General features: G+C 43.4%; 1 long non-coding RNA gene across 1 annotated transcript in view; it reads left to right on the top strand.

Moving 5' to 3' along the window:
• LOC147730988 (uncharacterized) overlaps nucleotides 1–21,359 on the top strand; it is a 43,919-nt gene extending 22,560 nt beyond the window's left edge. The window contains exon 3 of the long non-coding RNA XR_015308616.1: nucleotides 21,184–21,359. This is a non-coding gene — a long non-coding RNA (uncharacterized LOC147730988). The remainder of the gene's footprint in view (nucleotides 1–21,183) is intronic.
• Nucleotides 21,360–22,033: the final 674 nt, after the last annotated feature.

Genomic DNA, 22,033 nt, shown 5'->3' with positions numbered 1-22,033 from the left:
CTCAAACAATCTCACTTGCCTGACATGTAATCTAGAATACTCAAATATTAATAACATGTACAAATTATGATCATGAGACAATGTATCTCGAAATTACAATATTGTTTGTATTGTATTTTCTTTCCCAGCCCTGATGAAGTCGTGGGTTCCTGCTCATTCGACGAAGCACGTGTTGGCTGGACTTGGAGAAAGCCTTAAAGATTAAATGAATCATATATACAACTCAATTTGTATTAATTCTGTGAATTGAAATATGTGACATTTTCCTGTAAAATACCTAAAGTTGGTGTGATAGGATTGTATATAAGCTTTTCCAGCTTGTTCCTGGCAGGTCCTTTAGTTCAATCAGTAATCTAAAGTTCCGGCGATAGGGCCCCTGCATTTATAACACATTTTCCCAGAACTTTAGATTACTGATTGAACTAAGGGACCTGCCAGGAACAAGAGCTGTAAGAGCTGTGAGGAGAGACTACCACTTTGCTGTGCGCTTTGCTGAGTTGCCCAGCAGTTGCTGCTTCTGTCTTGGGCAGGGAAAGGAATGGACTGTTCTTACTGCATTCTGTGACTCCGTGACCTGAAGACATCGATAAAGGCGCCGCCGCATTTTGCACTGCAACCCTAGTCTCACCAACGATGACGTTCTATGCTGCCAAGAACCGCTGTTTGCACTGTGACCTATGGAAACCACATTGCGCAGTGCCTAGCTTCACAACACCGCCTTGGTATCCCTGACGATGCTGCAATGCCATCACCGACGCCGCTGCATGCACCGTGATCTGTGGACACCACTCGTGGCACTGGTCTCATCGACAAGGCGGCTACAAGCTAACAGCAACACCTCTGCCTGCACTGTGTTTTGGAAGCACCGCTCACAGGTTACACAACGCACAGCCCATCCCACACCACAGTCTTGGCTACCCATGACAGCGCTATCGACTCCAGATTGTCAACTGACCCCGCTGCTATTACCGCAACCTGTGGATCCCTCTTGACGCATTGCCCCATCTCGCACCGCTGCCTTGGGTCTACCGGCAATAGCACCTTAGCAAGCCCAGGGAGCCCTAAAGGCAGGGTGCTATGTAGGTAAAAGGTAGGACGTGTGCCGTTATAGTGTGTCCTGGTAGTGACAAACAGCCTATTTGGGTTCTCACTTCTGCGAGGCCTGCTCCTCTCATATTTGTGCATTGGGAATTCCCTGATATGTTTTCAGTGATGATTTCTGATCTGGAAGGAGTATGCCATGTTTGGTATGTTTGGAATAGTGGTGATAAATCCTGCTTCTTGGTGAAAGTGGATTTATTATTACTATTTTAGAAATGCCCCTGTTAGAAAATGGGTATTCTATGTACTTATGACTCTGTGCTTTGTAGAGTGACTCCAATTGACAGCTAGGGTAGAGTGACAGCTCGGCTTGTGCATACTTTCCAGACAGCCATCACACCGGAGGGGTTGGGTGTAACAGGGTTGCATCTGCATTCAACTGCATGCTGAATGGTCTTCCTGAACTGGGAGAGAGGGAGGTGGGGCGCACTTACATTTATATAGGCTGGGCACAATCCTCACATAGTAAAGAGACAGAATATCGAGGAACAAAATTAAAACTACCATAATATCGAGTGAAAAATATTGTGGAATTGAAATATTGTGTTCAAGAATATCGTTGTCAAGAATATTGATTTGAAGGTAACTAATATCGATTTAAAAAATATAGAAGTCATTAACCCGTTCCGTGCTAATGTCGGAACCACTCCGTCATGAGCCACGGGCGCGCTGTGCTCATGACTGAATGGTTTCGTCACGCCGCAGCTGCTTCGCCCATGCTGTATCAATTCCACACCTGCGCAGCTGAATTAATGAGCGGGCGGGCCGTGACGGAACCACCCCGTCATGAACACAGCGCGCCTGTGGCTCGTGACGGAGTGGTTCCGTCACAAGCATAGCGGCGCCGCGCGACTAACTGAAGTGGAGATAGTAAATTTTAGCCCTCCTCAATCCAACACTTTTCCTGCTATTGCACTGACTGGAGCGCAAATAGTAAATGTTAGCCCTCCATAATCCAACTCTTTCCCTACAGTTTCACTGACTGGATTGGGAATATTAAATTTTTCCCATACGCAATCCAACACTTTCCCTACAGTTGCACTGACTGGAGTGGGAATATTAAATTTCCCCTCTCCGCAATCCACGCACTGTCCCTACTTTTGCACTGATTGGAGTGGAAATAGTAAATTTTGCCCTGTGGTAAATCAACACTTTCCCTACTGTTGCACTGACTGGAGTGGAAATATTAATTTGCTTTTTGTTAATTATAATATTTATTGTTGTGTTATTTGTACTGCAAATAGTAAATTGTAATATTTTCCAATGTCATATTTTAATCATTTTTATATTTATTGTAGTTAGAGTAGTAAATCTTCTTTTTGTGTGATGTTAAGAATGTTTTCATTTCTGCGTTGCGTTAGGTGGTAGTACTTATTTTTATATTTATCTGGTATAAAAATGTTTTTTTAATGTCGTGAGAAACGTATATGTATTTATTTTAATATTTAATAATTTATTTTATGTTGTTATTTAGATAATTATGTGTTTGATTTATTATAATAAAATATTTTAAAATGTTAATATTTTTGTTGTTTGTAAATTATTTATAATTACATTAAAACAATGACGTGTTTTCTATTTTTTTTAAATTAAATTGTTTTTATTTTTTAAGATTTTTTTCCTCCCGTATTTTTCTTCTATAATTTTTTTCTCAATACTCTGTTTGTGTACCCCTCACACAAAGGGCTTGTTTACCCCCTACTGATGTCTGTAGCAGTGCTGGGACTGAATGGGGGTGTTATGCACTTCTAAACTTCTTTTGAAGTTACCTCCACATCAAAGACATAAGTGCAGGGGCTCTGTCCACATGTTTTTAGACACTGCTTTGGACTTTTAACCAGACGCTGCTGACTCTACATTCTGCTTATTGTCAGAAGAAACTGCTGTGCTACCAGGAGAAACTGCCATTGGGACTGACTGCTTTGCTGTGCTGGCCTGCCTGCCTGCCTGCTTTCCTGCTCTTTTGTGCACCCCCAGTGCTCCCCAGGGTCTCTTGGGCTCGCCTCCCCCTTCCAACTGTCCTCATGGGAGTTTCTTTCTGGAGGAAGCCCTAGCATTGCCCACCACTGCCAGTGGGACTCTTGAGTCCAGCCACTCTTCACCTGTTCTTTCAGCACGTGATGGGCGCTACCTTCTTTGGACTGAAAGCGCGTGTGGAGAGCTTTCTGACTAGCGTGAGGGAATTCGCAGCTTGTTCCCATCGTGATTCGAATTGTGTATTGTGAGCCACGGTCTGATTACTGACTTTGGATGCACACCTTAAAATGTGGACTCCTTGCTGCAGGGAAGCTGGGCAGAGTGAAAAGAAAAGGCTGCTGAAGTGTTTTGCTCCTGAACCGCTTGTGAGGCAGGGCCAGAGTCGAGGGGCGGTGATGACCGAGACCTGAGTCTTGAGTTGTCTGCCATTAAGAGGGTGGTGACCCGGAGAAGATTAACAGCCGATCAGCGGTTCCTTTATGCGTGTGTCTAGGTTTGCAGAGGCGGCCGCCCTGGTGTTAACTGCTGCCTTTGGATTCATTCACATGCAGGGGACCTACTGAGGTTTACCCGCCGATGTGGGAGGTTTGGGTGCACGCCTCGTATGACACATACCTTGGGGACATTTTTGGCCTTCACTAGCTGGACAAGAAGGAGTCCTCGACAGAGGCCTTGTTTGTCATGGCCAGTGGCCTGAATTACCATATTGTCTCTAAAAGGGTCTCAGGTGCTCTGGGACCCACACTTGTATGACCACTACTGCAGTGTCACTAATATGAGTGCAGGGTGCTGTGTCCTTGGTGTTGATGTTGTTATATGGTGGTACCAGTGTTTGGTGACTCATATGTTAGCCATCATATGCTGCATTTTATGTTCTGATGTTATATATGCAATACAGAACAAACTTTTATATAATATTTTGAGGAGTCTCATTTGTGGTGTATTTATTGTGGCACTGGTTTGAGTGTGTTGCACAAATGCTTTACACATTGTAATAAAACAAAGGGATCATCATGTAACTTCTGGTAGTGTCACCCTCTCAAGCTATAGTTTGAATTGCGCTTGTAAGGTTGGTCTGTTTCCCCCTTTTGTTTTTCCGAGCGCTGATATTAGTGTGAACTTTATTGAAGTAAATGCAGCGCAGTTAAGAGTTTGAAGACATTGTGCTGACATTGTAATTTTTAAACTCTTACTGGATTTGTAGCAGCGTATTTGCCAACCGTTAAGCGCTCAAGCTGAATTTTTAAAAATGAACAACTCACTTTGACATGTTCCTGCTGCATATAATCTCTGCATGTCACAGAACTGCATTGTGACGAATCTGAGCTCAAGACTATACGCGTGTACCTTGTGACGCGCCCACGTCAAAGGAAGACTAGACTGGCAATTTGGAATCTCTATTTCTTTGTGTGACGCTGCGCATTGTCTTCAGCATTCCTTCCAGTGTGCGCACAGACAGCCTCAGTGCGATGTGAACTTCAGAAAAACACTGCCAGCTTCAAGCGACTCTATTATTTGGACAACGAAGACAGCTGCTGTTCACGCTGTGAAACGAAAGGACTTCCTACACAGATAAGTTAATTATTTTAGTTTCTTTTCATTCCTTTCCAACAGTGACTACCTAGTTATTCTTCAACTCATTAAAAAAAAAGACTTAACAAAGAAGCATCTGAAGCATTAGTTTAGCTTATTATTTTCGCTTGTTATTTTAAAATATTGTTTTTAGTTATTATATTAGCCTGTTTTGTTTGTTTGTTACATTACTTTTCCTTTCAGGATGTCAACATCTAGTGTTATGGACCTGCCACCTCCGTTCTTATGTGAACGGGATGAACCAATTCAACCTTGGAAAAAATGGAAACCTCTTTTCGACTCCTATCTTATAGTCATCAGTGGTAAAAGATTCTCTGCTGCCAGGAAACAAGCTGTGTTACTCCACAATCTTTGGATTGAAGGGAGGAACATTTATGATAGCCTTGATCCCATACCAATAGGCAGAGAAGCAGGTGAACCAAATGATGTATATGAAATGACTGTGCTACAATTACAAACACACTTTGGGCCTTGACTCAATGTTGTGATGGAGAGGCACAAATTCTTCATGCGCACTCATGCTAAGGGTGAAAGAGTGGGCAACTATGTGGCTGCTTTAAAGTCCCTGGCACAGACGTGAATTTGAACAGTTATCCGATTCTCTCATTCAAGATGAACTGGTGCGATTCACAAATTATCCCAAGGTCCAAGAGAAACTGTTGTCTAAGAACCCCAACCTCAAAGAGGCAATCACCATCGTAGAAAGCATAGAACATACTTCCCACTGGGTAAAGGAAATGTGTAATAGCAATGTAAGCATCCCATTCTCGTCACCAGTAATAAAACGAAGTGATCATCATGTAACTTCTTGTAGTTTTTATTTATACACCCACCAGACAGTCAGTGACAGCAGACAGACGCTACAGCTGACACTGATCTTCTGAGATCAGAGCATTCCAATGATGACATGGTAACATTCTTCAAAGAGAACATTCAATTAAAAGGGGAAGTTACAACACATTGACTCTGGGTTAAGTCTGAGTGCTTAAGCCAAGCTACCAATGGGGTGAACATGTGTTCTCTTGGGTCCCTTACCCTGACTAGAGTGGTGGGTTCTGCCTTGCTTAGGTGCATACTCTAGTCACCCGCAAAACCCTATACTACCACAATGTGACAAAATACCTATCTGTAGGCTTCAATACAGAGTAATAACAATCTACACTTAAAATCTGATTGACTTTTACATATGCTTTTCAAAATCCATATGTTATGCCTACTGCTATAACTTTTTAATATGAAAAATCAGTACTGTAACCTTCATCATTGGCTTGCCATCATAAGGGACTCAGACCTACTGTGTTAGTCATAGCTTTCTCAAAAGCCAGCAATCAGGTATAAAATAATAGCATTCCAAACTTTTTACAAAACAATATAAAATCCCTTATATTGAACTTAATAATAATTATCAATTACCACAGAGCAAATCATCTGTCCCCAAAGTTTGTTTGGGTGGGTCACCAACACCAAAACCCCTGCCTATTATGGTAATCTGTGGGATTCTATGTAACAAAATACCTGCCTACAGACTAATAGTAAGGCCTACTTGCTTTGTCATAATTTCTCATTTATAACAGATCACTCCTAACTGTACCCAGTGTAGTGTAGTTCCTATATTCCCAATAGGCTCTGCGCATTGGAATAATATATCCTACAGACTTAAGACAAACTCTTAACTTATGTCTGTCTTAAGTCTGTCTTAAGTTTGTCTTAAGACAGACTTAAGACAAAATCCTAAACTCTGTGAATACCAAAAGTAGTAAGTTTAGGATTTTGTCTTAAGTGCGTTCTGTGAATCGGCCCCATTAACTTTGTTTCCGAAGAATAAGAAATATATCTCTAGAGTCACAGAAACAATGAATAGTATTTCACTCAGTCAATCGTGTATGTTTCGTTTCAACAGAGCATGTATAGAAATAGAGGGATGGGCGTTTTCAATAAAAAGGTTTATTGAACAGTTTTCTTTCTCATGCAAGAGAAGTGAACTGCTACAATCGTTAAGCAGACTGCAAAGTATAATGCGTACAGCGAGAATAGGATTATAAAATAATACTGTAAAAGCATTGTATGGTTTCTAAGCCATATACAAATACATACATAAATAACATTGACTAAAAATACTCAACTGGTGCTTCTAAATAACCCTACCCCAATGTACCTAACCTAAGTCTAGTACGCGGAAAGAAGTAAGTATTGTGTAGCTTAGGTTTAGTTGTTTTTGCCAAGAATCTACCAAAGGTTTCTCTTGGTTCTAATCAGCTCCATACCTTGGTTTAGAATGAAGGAGGTCTGGTATCTCTGTCTCAGGACTCGATTTCTCAACACCCCGCAAGGGGAGCTTGGAAACACCAGAGCTAGATTATCGGCGAGAGAAGGACAGCCTCTTGATCAGGGCGTCAGCTGGAGAGTCGGCTTCCTTCGGTACTTGCTGTAGCGAGCTGCATCGGGTAAGTATATAGTCGAACTGCTCCGAACCACTGTAATTTGCTATAGGAAGTGAAGGTATATTTATACCTTGAAGGTGTTTAGGAATGCCATAGATTGACGTAAAGTCGGGCATATCAAAGTCAGGAAAGAACCCCTAGGGAATAGCTGTTCTTTGCAAAGTACATGAGTTCTTGGACAAGTTCAATATTCAAGCAAGGGGAAGTTCCCTAACTGCTGAAGCCGATTTTCCAAGAAATCGTTGTGACGTTTGGTACAGTTGGAAGTAGCCATGTCTGCATTTGGTCTACAAGGGCTATGTCTAAATAAGGGATTGATTTCTATGCCCATATAAGGGCAATGTGAATAGTACCTATATAAGGGCATGAATCGGGAAAATTCACTCAGAGCTCTAAACGCCACAAAACACCATTGAACAGAAAATGCCTCTAGCCTTTACCACTGGCTTGGCACTACATATAACACAGGCCTACTGATGTACACATAAACTGGAAACCATTGAATATACAATTATAAAATGACAAATATGTACAAATGACAATTGGCACGGCCTGCCTTCAATCTTTTGTTCATCTTACTTTAAATAAAGTCAGCTCTGTGTGTCTTTTTAATATTTGTTTAAACGACGTATTGCCCTTCACTGGCTGCTGTTCTCTGTATAGACTTTGACATTGTGATAATGTAAGGATCCGTCCATTTGCTTCACAATTGTTATGTGTATTGGGTGAATAGGAGTCAAAACAAAAACAGACCATGAAATCAACACCAATAACCATGCTTACACACTCTTGCTGAAGTAAGATGATGCTTTAAAAATAGTTTTTTTTCCTTAGTCTTCTCATGAACATATTTATTCACAGGGTGTCACCATTAATGTTTCTAGATTTACCCTCAAACGTACTGCTTTGTAATGTTTTCTGGAGAACGAGATGGTTGAATCTGCAAATGTTCTGCCTCTTTTATTGGTCTTCTCCACTGACCGTGTAGAGATACACTCCTCTGGTCATTGCGTCTAACTATTCCTCATTGAGCAAAGCATTTTGGCTGGAGTTTTGTAACTAAATAGTGTGTATCTAGAATAAACTTTCATGGAGGATAATTGCGATTTTCCAAGCTGTTAGTGGAAAGAAAATCGATATTTGCCACACTTGCTACATTGACTGTATAATGTGCTGATTGCAACAGACAATGTTCTTTCTTGTTCAGACGGATCACATGATACTGGAATTGGCACCACACGTAGTGCAGTCGTAAGGTTAACTGGTCACCTTTGAGTTGCCGACAGATGCATGCAGGTGCTAAACTAATAGTAAAGATGGGTATCCTTCACCAAGGCAATATAGCTATGTGTTTACATGACAAAATAGCAAAAGATTACTACCACTGAATATGGTGCATGAAGCTTCATTATTTTCCTTTTCTTGACTATGCTTGCCAAATAAATGTTGACAGAATGATCGCCACCGCCGGGCCAGCTCTGGCAATCGTTCCACCATCACAATGAGATTTATCCACTGCCATATCAGGATGGCGGTGGGTATCGCGGCGGGCGCAAAGTTCGTCCACCACTTTTCCGCCAGTGGCAATCGTAACGATTGCCTGGTGGGCGGAGCAGGGCCACTAATATGGTGGTGGTGCACAGTAATACCTTATCTATGGTTTCCTTATATTTTGTATCAGAAAACACACATTTAACCCAATACACTTGCTACATGGATGTGAATTATCCTATATTGTTTACAGATTTGCTTTTGTGATAAAAGACTTGTACTGTACACACATAATTCGTCAGATATACATGACATCAGGAATTGCAGAATGTAACGCTGCGACGGAGCTTCCACTGCGTATTTGAATTTTATGTACATTTTTCTGTCTGTGGCATTGCACACCACCTGGACTATGATGAGCTGAAAGATACTGCCTTCTACTGCTGACTTGCTTTCCAGGGCACCGACAAACCTGAGAATGAGGCTGATGTTGTACATCAGGAGTGCCAGCGCCATTTTAGGAGAATGATAGGCTGGTACAAAGTGTTCATGGTACATTGTATTTATAAAGCGCATTGTCAGAAGTTACTCTGCATCTTGATTGAATATTTGTAGGGCACCAGCCATGTTCCGGTTGACGTGATCCCACTGTAAAATATAAAGACTCCTACTCCAAGAGTAGGACCTTGATTGCAGGAGTGGGTAAGATTGCGTTTGTAGAAGGCCTCATCATGGAAAAGCTGCAACTGGAGATTCCGGTTGTAGAGGTCTTGTCCCGCTCCTTCCTCACAGCTTCACACAGAGGTGCAGAATTGCATCTACTTACTTCGCTTACAGTTAAAAATAAAAAAATTTGACGTTTATGTATTGATTCATCTTTTTGTTGTTTCAGCTTTCGTGATTATCATTTACATACAATAATAGATAAAATCCTTGAACATCAAAACTCTAGCAAATCGAAATTGAGAACACATTTATTAAAAGGCTTCCGTGACAAAGTTGTCAGTTATACTTATAAGTTACAGTCTGTCACGGAGAACCGGTTAGGTCACCACATAAAACGCTTTCACTGCAGGAGTACCCAATAAAGAGGCATTAGTCAAACATTAGTATCTGTTTGTGTCACTGCAGTGCTTCTGTCGGCAGCTGAGACATGACAATATTATCTAAATCACATCCTACTGTCCATTTAGATCTATAGCTTCAGGTCAAATCGGCAATTCAATCTGTTAATTATGTGTCTTAAAAAGTGTCTTATGTCACACAGCGACTGCCACAATGATACAAAACCATAAGACCTGAAGCTTAAACTACATTGCATATCACCTTTGCTAGATCTTTTTGGGTATCCCAATTCCATGCGCTACCTACTAAAAATAATCACCTGACAAGCATTTGAGTAATTGTAGATTTGGACTTTCAAAATGTTTTATTTAATAAAGGGTTGACATGGAAAGGTTGTTACATTTATAATTAAGGAAGAACCGGAATTAGGCAAAAACCAAACATTGTGCACCAGATCATAATGGGTGCAGAAACATGTTTCCTAAGGGGCCAATTTCGTTGCCAGACAGACCTGAGTCTGTCTGACATCAATCTGGAACTGGAACCAACAAACCTCCTGTCGGTGGTCCCAAACCAGCAGATTCGTCCGAACACTGCTTGGTGGCACTCCTACACTTTCCAATGGGAGCATGCATTCTGACCAGAATTCATGCTCTCAAAGTAAAGAGCTAAGGTGCAGTTCATCCCTGCACCCCGTGCCTGCCACGGGGTGCAGGGATCAATGAGGGGGGCACCATAGGTGCTCCTCGGCCGCCATCCGGTGGCCTTGCACTCGTGGGGGCACTGCTGGGGACCCTCAATGTCGACTTCCCACAGCCTTTCTGAGTCAGAAAGGCCAGCACAGAAAGGCTTACGGAATCAGACATTGTAATCCCTCAGCGGAAAGATCTGCCCTTGGAATTACAGGAGGCTTTCTGAATGGCAGACGGGCTCTCCGAGCCTATCGTAAGCCATGTGGAAATCCTGTTTGGATTCATTTCCAACCGACTCCATCGAAATGGGTCGATCGAAAATGAATCCAAACAGGAGATGGCGATGCTGTAGGAACGCTCCGACCGAGGGTAGAAGCCGTTTCCTTCGGAATCGTTATTGGCCCCTTATTCATGAAAGGTCAAACACAGTGAATCTCAAACCTTAAATCATGTGGTGGGGAGTCATGAATCAAGTTATTGAAGCCCCCCTCATAGATTTCGAATCTCTAGTTAGGTCTGTCAGAACTACACTCAGTTCAACAGAGAGTTTTGTCTTCTTAGGCAATTCTCTCTGGACTATACAACAACACAAGCACATTATTTTGGCAAGCAGGAAACATACCTTTCCCCCTCAATAAATGGAGGGCTAACATAAGGCAAAGACACCCACTTCCCATAATTTGTTTCCCTGTTACTAGATTGGAGAGCTCTATGATAAAGAAACCACACTCTGTGTGAGGGTTTACCACTACTGTGGGAGGCGTGATCTACTGTGCTGACATCATGTGTGTAAAAATACATTAGGCTTTACTATACTTTCCGCCAGGCTGTTATTCTTTTGTTTAAATATAAAGTTGTGTTTGGGAAGGAATATGAGAATCTGGTTGAATTCCCTCTTCCTTCGATATTGGTAAAATTCTACTCATTTAAATACCTAGGTTAGAAATTTCATTATGAACAGCTGTGCTGGCTCAGCACTGAGCCCAGCACCTGTTTTTATACATATGCAGTGTATAACGTTCTTACATTTCGTCCGGTTAATGCATGGACTGCAGGTAGCCCACCTTGTGAACACAGAGAAATATTTACTGCTTGCTTTTTCTGACTTCTGTTGTCTGCAGTTCATGCATTAACTCAGAGAAATGCATGTATTTTACAACGTGCAAACTCAAACAAAAAGCAGGAATCTATCTCTGCACATAGCCAGCACCGTGTTCTTGGTAGGGCCCCTAATATTTCATTATTTTCAATTTCAGAATAGGTATTTACTGAGGTCTCATGGTCTTATTGTCATTTTTTGATGCAGAGGAATGAGATGTTCACAGTCTTGACGGAATACAGGGATGTAAAACAGGTTCCAGCAGCCCTAGCGGTGCAGGGGCCACCTCACCTTAATGGGGTCTCGATTCAAACTAAGGTCGACGCCTTAGGTTGAAGAGGCCTTAAGTGACCTCAAAGGGGGTGCCAGTCTCTGGCCTAGAGAAGCATCATAATTTCCATCATAGAGTTACTGTGCACACCATTGTTTGTCTTTTTCTTCGTAAACTGTAATTGTTTTGAGCACTGCTGCGCGTGCAGCCCGAATACATGATCCGCCCTGATTCACGTTTGCTTTAAACAACTTGAGAATTAGGAATGCCTTTGCATTCCTTGCATGGGCGCACAGCATGTTCGTTCATTTAATCATAATATTCAGATGTCAAGAAATTAATCCATGTACTCCAAAATATTGAGTAGTAAATACTTAATTTATTTTCAGATGGTTAATCGCACATTGTAATTTATGGATACGCTTTTTTTATTCGTAGTGAAACCCTTAAGAAGAGCCCATTAGAGCTCGAAATGCATTGGGTATTTTGATTCACTTCTGAAGATGTATTTTCGTGTTTTGTGGCATGCCCAGAAAAAGGCTTGGAATAGCATATCTGAGGCATGAGAAGCAATTCAAAATATGCGGTTTCACGTGCTATTAACCATCTGAAAATAAATGAAGTCTTTAACGTGAGGGTTTTTGACGGAGTGCTGCCTGCCAAGTTTAGATATCCTTACCAGGCAGGTGGGGATCTCTCTGCCTTTACTGGAGCCACCAATGCGGTTGCCATACTGAAGCCACTGACCTTTCCACAGTCAGAGCTATGTTTGTTGTGTTTTCTTGGCAAAGGTGTTTTGTTTTCAAGAAACAATTTCCCAGAATAACAATGTTCCTGATATGCAGGGACTTTACACTTTTCATGCTGGACTCATTGTCTGGTTTCCCTGTAGGGTACTGTCATGTCTTACATGGAGATCCCGGGCAGGGAAATTTAATGAATGATGATCTTGTGGCAGATCGGTCATCAAGTTAGAGGTTTCCGAAAGCAAAGTCAGCAGAGGCCCCATGTCAAAAACTCTGCAGTTTGCTCCCATCTAAATGTGGCTCTGCAACCACACGTTTGGCGAGGCGTGAGCACTGTTGATTTATGATAGTATTCCAGCTATGCCAAACTCTAAAGGACCACTTAAGGGGCTTGTGAGTCAGGCAGAGTGCATCTCCAGTGAGGTACCACTAAGCCCAATTCCAAGAGGGTTGGTGTTTTCTTATATGCTAAAACAAGGCAGGTAATCTTGGGTCCAGAAACACCTCACCCAAATTTATCAGGTGTAATTCAGCACCCAGGAAAAGTTGGCTATGCTGCTGATAGGTGTCAGCTGAGAGCAGAGAATGTGGGCAGGAGTACAGCCTTGCTCACACGCTCCTCGCTGCAGCACCTTGGAGGCCGCCACCCAGTCTTCCTCAGTCAAAACAGACAATCATTTAATCATGTAATGATGGAAATGACAAACATGCACACAAGTAAAAATATATAATATATATATATATTTATACATATACTAGCAGCCTGCCCCAGCGTTGCCTGTGCCAGAAGGGGGCTGGGGGCAGCATTTCGGGGCGGGAGTGCACCCACGCCTGAAATGTTGCCCCCAGCCCCCTTCTGCCCCGGGAAACGCTGCCGCAATCCGGAAATGCTGCCCCAAGCACTTACATACTATTTATTTCTACACGTAGTCTTACACATGAGACCGTAGGCTTACACATGAGAAGGCGTCTCCTAGCAGCTCCTCCCTCACCTTTGAATGCCTTTCTCTTGAGCATCAATTGCAGCACCGTTCACCGCTCAGATTCCATATCATTTACCGCCCGCCTCGTAGTAGTAGCTCTTCGTTTATAGAAGATCTCAAAGACTTCATCAGCGACCAATACTCTCAAAGTGACAATCAGACCATCGTGAGTGACTTCAATCTCCACTGGGGTGCACCGCAAGACTCCTCTGCGAACTCACTGGCCACCTTCCTCTCGGCAAATGATCTTATCCAACACTGCACTGAACCAACCCACTCTAAGGGCGCAATCCTGGACCTTGTTATTTCTAAAGCAGGCATGCTTTCTACTACTACCCCTATTCATGTAGATTGGTCTGACCACCACCTCATCCCATTCTCTCTACAACTTTCACACTCTATAACTCTTGGCCAACCAAAAAGGGCCATCTCCTGGTTCCGTGATGCCAAAAACATTGATGTCGGTCCCCTCTGTGAATCAGCTTTGCTTTCACTTCCAAGGCTAGACCCGAATATAGCTGTTGACGATCTCACCTCCCAATGCCTCACAGTTCTTGCAGCTGAAATTAAAAACGTTGCTCCACTCAAAAGCAAAAGGATAAGGCCCACTCCCTCAGCACCTTGGTTCAACAAATCCCTTTATGAGGAAAGGAAGCAGCTAAGATTCCTGGAGAAGCAATGGAGGCAATTGCCTTCCACTGACAATTTAGCCTTGCTTCGCACAGCAAGATCCAAATACCACAAGCACATCTTCCTTGAGAAAGCGACGCACTTCAAAACCCTCCTTGATTCCGCCAAAAATAGACCCAAAAAACTATTCGATCTCATCAAGACTCCGAGCTGCTCTCCCCCAACTTCCAAGGTGGAGGATTCTACAAAGAGAGCAGCGGATTTCGCTACTTTCTTCGATGGAAAGGTGAAATCACTTGTGGATCAGGTTGCTCATCCTACACCTCCAGAGGAGCGCAAATCCTTAGCCATTTGGCAGAGCTTTGACCCCATATCTGAAGATGCCCTTCTCAAGTGCATACGCGAAACAAAGCCCTCCAACCATTCTCTTGACCCTATCCCCAGTGCCATTGCCTTTGACTTCTATACCCATTCCCTCTCCTATTGGACCACTCTGATCAACCTCTCCCTCTGGCAAGGCTCCCTTCCTGTCCCCTTCAAAACTGGGCAGGTCACCCCTCTGCTGAAAAAGCCCACTGCTGATGCGAATGACCTCAACAACTTCCGCCCCATTACTAACCTTCCCTTTCTTGCAAAGATCACGGAAAGATGTGTAGCCAAACAACTCTCTCGTCATATCAAGGACAATGATCTTCTTGACAATTGTCAGTCCGGCTTCATCCAAAACTGCAGCACTGAAACAGCCCTACTGCAAGTGGTTGATGATGCGCTGAGGATACTCGACTCAGGGGGGTCCTGTCTGCTAATTCTCCTTGACCTCTCCGCAGCCTTCGACACTGTTAATCACAACACCCTCCTCAATATTCTTCAACAGAGAATGGGCATGGAGGGCACTGTGCTTAAATGGTTTGCATCCTTCCTCTCTGACAGATCTCAAATGATCAAAATAGCGAACAGTCTTTCTTCTCCTGTGGCGGTGGGTCAAGGTGTTCCCCAAGGCTCTATACTTGCACCCACACTGTTCAATCTCTACTTAGAACCACTGGGAAACCTCCTAAGCAAATCCGGGATTCACTATCATCTCTATGCAGATGACACTCAACTCTACCTCAAGGTTGCCTCCACTCATGATCTCTCCATCCTAAGATCTACTCTTGACTCCATTCAAAACTGGATGTCATCTCATCAATTGATTCTGAATCCCTCCAAAACTGAATTCCTCCTCTTCTCCTCCTCACTCTCTCCTCCCCCGGTTCAATCATGGATGGATCAGATGAATCTACTAAACAACAAACCCATCATTGTCGACAGCGCAAAATCTCTTGGTGTCATTCTAGACAAAAAACTCAATCTAACTCCCCACATCAATTCTATTGCAAAATCTGCTCGCTACCAACTGCGCCTTCTTTGGGGAATCCGTTGCTTCTTCCCGGAGCAGGACCTTATAACCCTGGTGCAAGCGCTGGTCCTCTCCAGACTAGACTACTGCAATTCTCTTCTTACTGGCCTCCCCAAATCTCACCTGTCCCCACTTAAGTCTGTCTTCCATTCAGCAGCTCGTTTCATCTATGGGGCCAAAAGAAGCGATCACATCACACCGATGTTATCCACCCTCTGCTGGCTTCCCTTCGAGGCTAGAGCTATCTACAAGACCGCTTGTATCACTCACAAAGCCTTGCACTCCTCCTCTCCCCGCTACCTGGCGAATAAACTGAAACTCTCTGGAGGCTCTAGACCTTCACGCAATGCCGAGAATCTACTGCTTGAACCTCCCACTTTCAAGAAGGAAAGAACAATGGCCCAATCCTTTTCAGGCAACGCAGTGAGAATCTGGAACTCGTTTCCGCCTGAGCTCCGGACCACCACCTCCTCCCAGGCCTTCAAAAGGGACCTCAAAGTTCTCCTCCTCCAGAGACACCTCCAATAGTAATTCACGTCCTCTTGCTATTTGGAGGAAGGCTTCCCACCACTGATATTTACTACTTTCCATGACCATGGGAGTGCCTTCCCAGTGTTCTCCTGTGATGGGAGTGTCTGCCTTTTTGCAGTATTCTCCATGTACTTGTGTTCGGTGCCCTTTTGTAACATGCACACAACACTTTGCCCTTGTAACACACGGTTGCTACCTCTCACATGTTTTTACCTCTGATACTTGCACAAGTGCCACCTTGCCTACGTAACGCCTGTTCTTGTGCCGAGCACTTATTGCAGTATTATACCTCAAATTATACTCTGTTTTCTCTTATAACTGCACACTTGTCACTTTTCCTCTTGTGCACTTTTGACTATCTCATGTATTTTTGGTTGTTCATCATTTTTTACTACCTCAAGTATTTTGTTTGCTCACAATTGTCACTATTACCTTTACTACCTCATGTATTTTTGGTTGCTCACAATTTTTACTACCTCAAGTATTTTGTTTGCTCACAATTGTCATTATTACCCTTACTACCTCATGTATTTTTGGTTGCTCACAATTTTTACTACCTCATGTACTTTGTTTGCTCACAATTGTCACTATTACCTTATGTAAGTAACGTATGTTTTAGTAATCTGCTCTTTTGTAATGTTTCTCATTATGTTTCATTTCTGTTCCGAATGTGAAGCGCTCTGACGCCTTCGGGTAAAGTCCGCGCTATATAAAAATGCATAAATAAATAAATAAATAAATAAATAAATAAAGGCAATATATTCAGTGAAATATTGCTGTGGTAATTCAAAATACCCAACGTTTCCGTTTCTTCATGTAACCTTCCCAGACCGCCTCCCGCCTGAAATATTGCTGTGGTAATTCAAAATACCCAACGTTTCCGTTTCTTCATGTAACCTTCCCAGACCGCCTCCCGCCTCCAGCCCGCCTCCCGCCCGCCTGCCTCCCGCCTCCCGCCTCCCGCCTGCCTCCCGCCTGCCTCCCGCCTCGCCTTTGCCTTTGCCTAACACGCCTGCCCCGACATTGCCCAGACCGCCTCCCGCCTCCCGGCCGCCTCCCGCCTCGCCTTGCCTTTGCCTTACCTGAGCTGCTGCACTTCCCCTTGCTCCGGACTTCACCGCCACTCCTCACTGCTCGTCACCGCTCCTCCCCGCCTGTCGTCATCACGCACGTTGCAGACATTGCTAGCGGCTAGCTCTACGTCGCGGCCTGCGCTACTTTTAGGGGACTACTTTGTTTTTAAAGTTTAATTTTTTTATTTTACGTTTTTCTAAATTTTTTGCAGCCTATGTCCATCTACACACCTTGAGGATTACAACAATGTATTAGGTGTGTGGATTGGCCCTGTGGTTCCTGATTTTACCTTGCCAAAAGGTTTCTGTTCTCTCTTTATAATAGTAGTATAGATTTCTTCAAGGAGTTCTCTTCCCTAACCACCAACCAAAGAGATTCTCAGCCTCCAAGAGGTATTTTATCAATTTCTATTTTATTTTGTAAACACCATATATTTCCATGACACAAAACAAGACAATGAAATGACCGACGTATTTTGGCTGACGCCTTCAACTGGGTTTCACAGACATTGCAATGCATAGAATTGGATGATGTTATCAGTGATGTCATTTGAGATGTCATCAGTGCTGTCATCAGTGATGTCACTGACCATGTCATGAGTGATGGAATATGTGACGTCATCACCAGTGCATTGCGGGCACGCGATTTATTGTTCGCTCAACTAACTATAACAGGTGAATTTCTCTGGTTTTATATGAGTCAAATGTTCAACTAATTATAACGTCCCTGAAACCTATGTATTTTTTTTAATTCCTCAAGTTTTTTAAATGCTAATTCCTAACTATAACATCTGTAAAAACCTATGTTTTTTTCAGTGAATTTCAATGGTTCTTTAAATGTTAATTTCATATTTTAATGTTTATAAAACCTATATTGTTTCTATTATATTTTTAAATATTTTGGAACTCTATTATACTCCTCTTAATGCTTTATATCGTCCCCAATAAATATGTATCTCTTTTTTTGTTGTTGAAAAAACTGCACTCCCATACCGGTTGCGTACCAAACTCCATCACCACATAAATCCGATCCACCATATTGCTAAACTCGTAAATGATGCGCATTTCGTACCCGACGGGTTTGTGGCACCGCGTTCCGTGTAACATTATATACGCATGAAGCCATCCCAACTGCTACTTTGGTATCTGACGGGTACGCAGTACCAAGCCAAGTGTTACGTCATGTACGTGTGGGGTCGCGCCCGCTGTGCATTGCGTATGCGACGAGTGCACGCCGCCAGGCCCTGCGTTACGTCACAGGCATATGGTGTCACGCCGGGTACACCATTCCCTCTTTTTTTTTGTCTCAAAAGTATATCTAAATAACTTTAAACAGTATATGAGAGCAAGCGATAATCTAAAATATTTTAAACATTTATATATTTCTATCTGTAATAAACTTATATTATGATAAATATATTTTCTCCATAACGCGTAAGGTGCGGCCTCCTTGCACGCTAAGTGCGCGATTTCCATGTGACCTTTAAAAAAAGCATTTGATTGCTTCATAACATTTCCCATATTAACAATTGGACGACCCCACCCATTTTAGTCATTCTCTCTACAGCGTTTGATGAGAGACACCTCTTTTGCTTAGAGAGCTTTTTTGAAAAGATTTTTGCTGTATACACATATCTTATACTACACACAATATGCAACGATCATCTTGATGGTCTGTACATTAGCCTTCCATGTGTGATGGCCATGCACCTCAAAGGTTACATCAAAAAACAAATGCATGGACGTACAATAGAGCCTTGTATGCTAATCCTAGGAAACTGCTCCTTACTGGGCCCACCTCCCATTCAGTCCAAGTGTGGCACACAGTCAACAAGAGCCTGGGTCAGAAACTTACCCTAGCAACACCCCTGTCGGGCTTGGAGCCACTTGGCAGTCTACATAGCTCCAAGGGATTTGATAAATGGGACCTCATAGGTATTTCCCGGGTGGGCAACCTCTGGGTAAATGGTAAAATTCTCACTTTCAGCCAGTTGAAACAGCAATACGAACTAGCAGACTCAGAATTTTTCCGATACTTACAAATCTGACATACGTTAACCACCAAAATCACTGGGGACTTCCCCCTCCCTGACTCTTCCCCCCTGGAGGATAAGCTATTGGATAGTCTGTTGCCAAAGAAGGCAATCTCACTGACCTACAAAAAATTGGTGAACAACATGCCGGATACCCTGGTCAAGCTGTGGGAGTCGTGGGAGGCGGATGGTGTCCTGTTGGATGAAGAGGAATTTAGGGAAGCAGTGGCCTCCCCCGAGAAGTCGCAATCTCTGCACGACTGCATTTGGTACAGCTGAAAATCCTTCAACGGGTATACATCATGAGACTGTAGATGGTTCACATGGGGCGGGGCGACGGCACACACTGCAGGCGAGGCTTTGGGCAAGTGGCCACATTTATGCACATTCCTTTTGAGTGCGAGAAAATTCAACGGTATTGGAGGGGGATACATGGGATCATGAGTGAGGTTTTGCAAAAAATTATCCGTCCCGAGGCTCAACAATGTCTCCTAAACGTCTGGGAACCCACTGATCCGGGAGGGGCGGAGAAGCTATGGGTCACACTAGGACCTGCGGTGGCCAAAAGAGACTTAGCGCAATTATGGGGAGGACTGGTACCCCCTACAGTTGTAACATGGAAGAGAAACATTGACTGCTGCATGTTCCGTGAGAAAATGGTCTATGTCACTAGAGGGTGCCCCCAAAAATGGTCTCGAGTCTGGGCGAAGTGAAATGCCTATCGGGGAGAGATTTGTGTTGCACCAACTGCTCCCCTTGACAATGTAGCCCTGTCACCTTGAATATCTGATCCATCACAAATATTGCTTATTGTATCCGTTCTGTATCCCCTGTGAAAAAAAGTGTATAGTCATGCCAAATCTCAACGATTGCTGATTTACCGACTGTTTGTCTGTTTATTAAAATCAATAAAAAGATGTTTAAAAATAAAATGTGTGTTACACAATGCCTCTGGTGTGTGTGTGTGTGTGTGCACAGTATTGTGCTGCCTTTCAGCCTGGGTATTGTTGGCTCGAAGGTGTATCATCAGCCACGGGCAGAGTGCACATCCTAGATCACATGTGACAAACAGTAAACAGTAATGTGTAGATTTGTATTGCTGTATGCTCTGTTGTCAGGCTTTACCAATATAGTAGTGTGTTATATGTGAGACTTTCAGAATCATGTTTGACATGCATTATTTGACTGTAATGAGCATTATCACTATGTATAACGAAGCTTCACTGCTGATCCTCCCTCCATCCAAGCACATTCACATGTGTACGCTTCGCGATAGCAACACTTTCAATAATACCGCACACCATTGACATGCGTGTCCGTGCTGGACCGTACTGTAGGCCTGAGCCAGCGGGCAGCGTTGCCCTATGGACACGTGTTGAGCACAGTGCTGCGGAAGGGGTGGGGTGCATCAGCCTGAGTGGGCAGGTGCAAACAAGCTATGTTGCCATGCGTAATGATGTGATCTCTGACCTCATTCAGTCACATATCTGTCTCATTTAAGGACCTGCTGGACTGTACTGTAGGCCTCAACCAGGGGGCAACGCTGCCCTACAGACATGTGTTGAGCGGGAGGGGTAGGGTGAATCAGCCTGGCTGCGCAGGTGCGAACAAGCGATGTTGGGGTGAGTAATGATGTGATCTCTGACCTCATTCAGTCACATGTCTGTCTCATTTTATGGACATACTGGACTGTACTGTAGGCCTGAGCCAGCGGGCAGTGCTGCCCTACAGTCACGTGGCGTTTTTCTTTTAGCGCACTGTAGTGAGCTCATTGCTAGTACATGCGCACACGCTTCCGCCACTGCATTACACATGCACATCATGCTTCTAGCATGCGCTCTGTTCCTTTGTATGTGAACGTTGGTATAACATATTATTATTTAACATTGTGTATTCTCGTGCACTCCAACTCCTCTTTGAACCACGATTGCCACTAACAGTGGTAGATCGTACTTCAAAAACGAAGGATGCACTCAATTGGTGTTTTCTATTAAGCTTGAAATAAACCTTCATTTATCTCCATACGTTTCCACCATTAAATTAATTCTCCCTTTTCAGACACTGAATTAATTGACCCAAAATGGGCAGAACGGGTGCTCACCTAGTCATGATGCCCTGGGCATTCTGAAGCCTTCCGTTGTGGTATCAAAACACCATCCCTGACCGAAGACCTGCTCTCCCACCCTACAAAGGTACCCCGGATTCGGAGCTTGCACCAACACGTCCTTGGACACACCAATGGTGGCAGGTGAGTAGTGAGGCCTCGGTGCAAAGGACCTACAATTGAGAACAGTGCGAGGAAAGGGGCTGGGGTGCAGCAGCCTAGGTGCACAGGTGCAGGCAAGCGATGTTCCTGTAGCTAATAATGTAATCTGTGACCTAATTCATATGTTTCATTTAAAGGACTTGCTGGACCACACTCTCTCTCGCGGATCCCAGTGTCCTAGACAAACGGGTGACGGGATGTAAACACTGAGGGCTGGGTGCAGTAGGCAGATGCTCTATCTCCTCCTCCCTCGGTTCTTTTGACTCTCCTTCCCCTTCTCCCTTCCACCCACTCCCTCTCCATCCCATTCTCACTATCTTCCTTTCATTTGGACTACCTTTCTTTTCCTCTTCCACATGGCACACATACTTATGATTCATTTTTGTCTTGCAGGTTTTGTACGCTGCTTCCGGAGGAGTCCCACCCACTTATTTCATGTAATACTGTTGTTTGTTCGAATAAAATTGTGTTTCCATTTATTTGTGCTGTTTTAATAAAGGTTATTTTTTTTACCAATAAATAAGTGAGTGTATGGGTCTTCTTTTTCTGACAACACTTGTCTGTAGTTTATTGTGAAAATCGTCTGTTTATAGGAGGTTATGAGGGAAAACATTTGTAATTTTGCAGTGAACCTACCAAATA

The sequence above is a fragment of the Lissotriton vulgaris genome, chromosome 2_1 (assembly GCF_964263255.1).
Source record: "Lissotriton vulgaris chromosome 2_1, aLisVul1.2, whole genome shotgun sequence".
NCBI lineage: Eukaryota > Metazoa > Chordata > Amphibia > Caudata > Salamandridae > Lissotriton > Lissotriton vulgaris.
This window is presented reverse-complemented; position numbering and strand designations above follow the sequence as displayed.